The sequence below is a fragment of the Rhinopithecus roxellana genome, chromosome 18 (genome assembly GCF_007565055.1).
Source record: "Rhinopithecus roxellana isolate Shanxi Qingling chromosome 18, ASM756505v1, whole genome shotgun sequence".
Taxonomy (NCBI): Eukaryota; Metazoa; Chordata; class Mammalia; order Primates; family Cercopithecidae; genus Rhinopithecus; species Rhinopithecus roxellana.
In genome coordinates, this window is record NC_044566.1 from 64,285,779 (window position 1) to 64,292,616 (window position 6,838).

Consider the following 6,838-nt stretch of genomic DNA (forward strand, 5'->3'; position numbering starts at 1 on the left):
AATAGACACATAGAAAACCAAGCAAATGAACACCCCAGTCATGGTTCACTCTCAGGGGAGGGAGGCATTTGCAACCGAAAGAAAATGTAACGTAGAATACAAGTTGGTCCAGATGCCATTATGCTCACAGTTAAAATAATATAAACAACAATATGTATTTGACCAGAGTATGAGCCACAGTCACGTCACGAGCGTGCGGGAAGAGGTGTGGGTGGTGCAGGAACAGTGGGGCTCAGGTCGGAGCTAAACCTTCCACCACCACAGCAGAAAAAGTCAACAGGTCTAAAGCCCGGCAATCAGTAAATGGCATAATAAGCACATTATTTGGAAACATAAAAGTAAACGTCAGAAGAGCTGTAAACAATGAAAGGCGTTGATTGCCTCTGGGACAGGGTACTGGGTGGGAGGAGCAGAGAATCGGGCAGACGACTGAGATGTTGCCCTTGTAAACCTTTTAGTTCCACTTGAATTTTTAAGCTGTATAAATTTATTCCTTTAACAAAAATTTGAAATTGTTAATATTTTATAGTTAATATCTAGTTAGTTAAAGAGTGTGAAATACAATTCAAGCCTGTTTGGGTTTTGGTTTTTTTTTTTTTTTTTGTTGCCCAAGCTGGAGTGCAATGGTGCAATCTCAGCTCACTACAACCTTCGCCTCTCGGGTTTGAGCGATTCTCCTGCCTCCGCCTCTCGGGTTTGAGTGATTCTCCTGCCTCAGCCTCCCAAGTAGCTGGGATTACAAGCATGCGCCACTAAGCCCAGCTAATTTTGTATTTTCAGTAGAGACGAGGTTTCACCATGTTGGTCAGGCTGGTCTCGAACTCCCAACCTCAGGTGATCTGCCTGCCTGTGCCTCCCAAAGTGCTGGGATTACATGCGTGAGCCGTCGCACCTGGCCTAAAGCCTGTGTTTTACAAATTTAAATAATGAAATGGTTTGCCAATATACTTACCAAGATTTGATCTTAAGTGAGACAGAACTGGGAAATAGAACCTTCAAGCTGAAAAGATCCTTAGACACCACCTACCACAATCCTAGAGAAGCATTGTTACTGCCAGTAGCATCTTGTAGCACCTGTTGACCCTGGAGACTTAATGGATTTGGAAGGCAAAACCTCTAAACACTTAAAATTTTAGCTATTAATATTATTTTCATGATAGAGAAGAATTTAGGAAAACTCAAGAAGGGAAAGTCTATTACCTCAAATAAATAAGCTGTTTAGATTGGTTCAAGCTGTTTGCCGACTTTTAAAGCATGTGGTGGCCGGGCATGGTGGCTCATGCCTGTAATCTCAGCACTTTGGGATGCTGAGGTGGGAGGATCGCTTGAGCCTAGGAGTTTGAAACCAGCCTGAGAAACATAGTGAGACCCCATCTCTACAACAAATAAAAATTTTAAAAAAATTTAAAATAAAATTAAATAAAGCATGTGGCTTTGGGAAAGTTACTACAGTTTCTATACTAAGTTTTCTTCATTTATAAAATTAGGATAATCAAGTATCCCAGGATTGCTACAAAGACTGTAACAATATTCATCTTCTTTATTTTTAACATATTGAGTTCCACAGTCAACTAGAATTGAATGAGGTTTAAGACTCTGATCCCACCCAAGAAAGAGCATATGGTTATAAAGAAGGACCCAAAAGGACCGTATTTATGAGCAACTTTGATTGTGTAAGAAAATTCTATAGCGGGCTGGGCCTGGTGGCTCACGCCTGTAATCACAGCAATTTGGGAGGTTGAGACGGGCAGATCATCTGAGGTCAGGAGTTCGAGACCAGCCTGGCCAACATGGTGAAATCCCGTCTCTACTAAAAATACAAAAATTAGCCAGGTGTGGCGGCATACGCCTGTTGTCCCGGCTGCTCGGGAGGTTGAAGCAGGAGAATCGCTTGAACCTGGGAGGCAGAGGTTGCAGCGAGCCAAGATTGCACCAGTGCACTCCAGCCTCGGCGACGAGAGTGAACTCCATCTCAAAAAAAAAAAAAAAAAAGAAAAGAAAAGAAAAAGAAAATAAAGAAACTTCAATAGTACATTTCCCACAGTCTGATAAAATGCTGGATTAAATGAAACCCAGTTAGATGTGGTTATAGGCACTGAGAGGAAAGAGATGTAGAAGGAAAAATTCTTGTCCCTAAGGAACTTAGCATCAAATTAAGGATACATAAAAGTGTCAAACTCACTACAGAGCATGCAGTTTGAGACCAGTGCCTTATGAATAACATAAAGCACTGTAGGAGCTGGAGGGGAGAGAAGATGGTCTGCTGGAGAGAGTAGACCGGCCATCAGCTCCCACTGGGCGCTAGTTCCAAGACAGAGCTAGGACTCCAGTGCCCTTATTGTGACAGATTGTCCCCTACCTGTTTCCTGGCCTGACATCACCACATCATCCATCCATTGTACAACTACAAACGAGAACATCCAGATTTAAGTAGGGGTCATAATAAAGTGTGCATTTTGTGTTCACTTAAAACTGTGTCACTTAATTGCACGGCTGAGTCTCAACCCTGCTGGTCCTTCAACAACCCCGCCCTGGCCTTCCCATACACTGCACATCACTGCATTTAGTTGCCTATAATTGTTTTGCTTCTGGTGGTGGTTCCTAACATGAGCTTAAAGCAACATGAACAGCAGCTGCTGCCCATGCCTTCACTAATGTCATGAAACTCGGAGAAACCATGAGATTTCAGGCTATGGCTGTTTGCCATTTCATAACACAAAATACCAAATTCTGCGGAGCCGCATCTGCCTTCTTCTCCACCATAACCTCTGTGCTTAGGACGGTCACCGGACATGGTAGAAACCTGACAAACCTTTGTTGAGTGGGTAAACGAATGGTTGTCAGCACACTTATTAAAAATTTTTCCACAAGAAGTAACAAACAACAAACTGTCTAATCATATAATAAATTCTATGCCTTGAAAAATGCATAGAACAATTTGGGGCTTCAAGAAGATGTTTTTGAAAAGCTGATCTCAATCAGACTGAAAAATGAGCAAAAGATCTGAATAGACATTTTTCAAAAGAAGACATACAAATGGCCTCCAGGTATATGAAAAAGTGCTCAATGTCACTAATCATCAGAGAAATGCAAATCAAAACTGCAATGAGATTTCATCTCACCCAGGTTATAATGGCTTTGATAAAAAAGACAGGAAATATGCCGGGCACAGTGGCTCATGCCTGTAATCCCAGCACTTTGGGAGGCCGAGACAGGCGGATCACAAGGTCAGGAGATCAAGACCATCCTGGCTAACACGGTGAAACCCTGTCTCTACTAAAAATACAAAAAATTAGCCAAGTGTGGTGGTGGCGCCTATAGTCCCAGCTACTCGGGAGGCTGAGGCAGGAGAATGGCATGAACCTGGGAGGCGGAGCTTACAGTGAGCTGAGATCTCGCCACTGCACTCCAGCCTGGGCGACAGAGTGAGACTCCATCTCAAAAAACAAAACAAAACAACACAAAATGGGGAATAATGAAGGTTGGCAAGTATTTTGAGAAAGCAGAGCCCTCATATACTGTTGGTGGGAATGTAAATTAGTACAACCACTATGGTGAACAGTATGCTGGTTCCTAACAAAACTGAAAATAGAACTGCACTATGATCCAGAAATCCCACTACTGGACATTTATCCAAAAGAAAGGAAATCAATATATTGAAGAGATGTTTCCATTTTCATGTTTATTGCAGCACTATGCACAACAGCCAAAATATGGAATAAAACTAAGTGCCCATCAATAAATGGTTAAGGAAAACGTGGTGTATACATAACGGCATATTAGCCAGCCATAAAAAAGAAGAAAGTCCTGTCATTTGCAGCAACATAGATGGAAGTGGAAGTCATCATGTTAAATGAAATAATCCAGGCACAGGAAGACAAATATGGTATGTTCTTACTCAGACGTGGGATCCTATGAAAATAGAGAGTAAATTGGTGATTACCAGAGGCTAGGAAGAGCAGGAGTGGGGGCCATGAAGACAGGTTGATTAATGAGTACAAATATACAGTTTGCTAGAAGAAATAAGACCTAGTATTTGATAAATCAGTAGGGTGACTATAGTTTACAATCATTTATTGTATATTTCAAAAATATAAGAGAATAATTCAAATGTTTCTAGCATAAAGAGAAGATGAATATTTAAGGTGATGGATATTCTAATTACCCCAATTTGATCTTTACAAATTAAATGAGTGTACTAACATGTGCCCCCAAAATATTTACATCTATTATATATCAATTTAAAAAAATCATTTGTATAAATATACATACCTGCACACAATCCGTGACAATTTAATATCAACCACTTCTGGAATCAGCAATGCTGTCAGACATTGAACAGTGGAACTAATATGGGAATTCAAGGAAGTACATAATTCATAAATAAATAAAATCTAAGGGACCTTGGATGAGACAATAAAGACAGATGATGAACTGTGGAGTGGTGCTAACCCTGGAAGTGGAGTTGAAGAATCAAAAATAAAATAAAATAAATAATAATAACTGATCTTATGAAAGTGAGAGGCTGAAATCAGCCACGTGAAAGAATCATTACAGGACAGGCATGGTGGCTCACACCTGTAATCTCAGCACTCTGGGATGCCAAGGTGGGAGAATCGCTTGAGCCCAGGAGTTTGAGAGCAGCCTGGGTAATGTTGTGAGATCCCCACCTCTACAAAAAATGTTCAAATAGCCAGGCATGGTGGCGTGTGCCTGTAGTCCCAGCTACTCGGGATGCTGAGGTGGGAGGATGGCTTGAGTCCAGGAGGTCAAGGCTGCAGTGAACCATGATCACTCACGCCACTGCACTCCAGCCTGGGCAACAGAGACTCTCTCTCTCAAAAAAAAAAAAAAAAAAAAAAAAAAAAATTGTTATTATAAGAAAAACTGCAAAATTATTTGCATGAAATAAAAAGAAGGAAAATAATGAGCAACGTAAGGTTAAAATAACATTGCAACCCCATGGAAGCAAGAGAAATGGAAATTATTAATAAATGGACCACATGTAAGGGAACGCTGTGGTTCTATTACAGAGATTACAGAGAGCAATTTAGGAGAGCCAGGCACTGGGGGCAAGAGGGAAATGAAACGAAAACTGAAGGGATTTGTTTAGGAAGAAAAATGAAAACAGATAAAAGGTGTTCATTTCAAAGCTTCCCTCTTTCCCAGCATTTTTCTGAAGCAGAGTTTGAAAAGAAAGCAAAATAACTGCAAAGCAATACAGCGGCACGAGTTCACTGACGCAGAGCTAGGAATGACGTTCAGAGATCCGCCAGCCCCGCCTCCCGTTCTGGGTCACCTGGCTCCTTGACAGCCCTGAAAGCTGCCTGTGCAAATCTCCAGGCATGTTATTCCCATGAGCGGGGACGTGTGGCACTGACAAAGGGACTTATACACCTTTGAAGTATCCTGGGAGACCACACTCATATTCCACACACGCTCATGAGTCACTGAGCAGCCACACTGGAAATACGTGGCACCGTCTCATTCCATATTTGACCAAAACCAGTGGTTACCCAGCTCAGCCGATCACTTTATTTTTTTAACCAAACCTAATGCAGAATGACGTTCAGGTGTTTCCAAGGATCAAATCCACTCCCATTGGGAGAAGCTTCCTTCAAGGCCCTAGAGGTTCCGGCTCCATTTCTTAATACGGATAGGACCTAGGGTGAATCACCGTCCTGTTCTGAGATGTGGCTTCCTTAGGTGTAAAGGTTGCAAGTGCTCTGCAGATCACATTAAATAATTGTGCGAACATGCTCTAAACACTCTAAACACGCATTAGCATGTGTTCTGAAAAGCGATAACTGTGATGTTATGTGTGCCTAAAGAGGGTAACTAAAAATAGAGGCGTGGCCCCGCTGCTTGAATGCCTGCTGTTCTCATGACTCGCTTGTGTCAATGCACTGCAGCAAAACCACCACAGAGACAGCTCCGAACCTCTGCCTTGGGATCCGGCTGCCATGTAAGAAACTCAGGGTAAACCACCAAGTGCTGGGGGCCATGAGTAGTTGACCCAAAAGGAAGAGAAGGCACCTGAAGTCCAGCCCAGCCCAGCTTCCAGCTGAGTTGCACAAGACACCAAGACACCTCATGTAAGAACAGCAGAAACCACCCAGCTGAGCCCCACAAACCCACAGAGTCACGAGAAATAATAAATTATGGCTTTTTAAACCAGTAAGTCTTGAAACACTTGTTAAGACAGCAGCAGATGACTTAAACGACTCTAAAAGAAAAGTTCTAAAAAGGTTTCCATGGCAGACAAAACTCTGCACCTTTTTCATGGGAGGCTCTGAACAGCACAGTCATCGTTCTATCGTATAATGACTCCTTTGGTGTATGCGGATGAACCAATCAGTCTTGTTGTTTTACTGGTGGGAAGAAGGAAGGAAAGAAAAGAAGGAAGAAAAGTACCCACTGGGCCCTGGGATTGCTCAGATCTGCCAGCTTCAGTCACTTTTCCCAATCCTCAGCCCAAGCTCCACAAACATTTGACTTCTTTTAAACGCAAACTAAGATTTTTAGCATCTTCTATTTTTTATTCATATTATGCCTTGCTCATAAGGGCATTCACTGAAATAGTTACTCAGCTTACTACAGAAGAGGATCGAGAACAGTCCTGGAGACTTGAACTAAACCTGTTAACTCCAAAGAAGCTAGAGACTTCTCGTGCCAGACGCCATTTCTCTTTGCTCTCCTCGGAGCTGCCATCACACCCTGCCTGTATTACAACCTGGCTTAGAAAGGGTCTGCTGCTTGGTTCTGTCATCCTCAGACTTTCCAAGTACCCGCTGCTCCTCTGCACTTGAACCCACCTTGTGTTCTCCACCCATCTCGA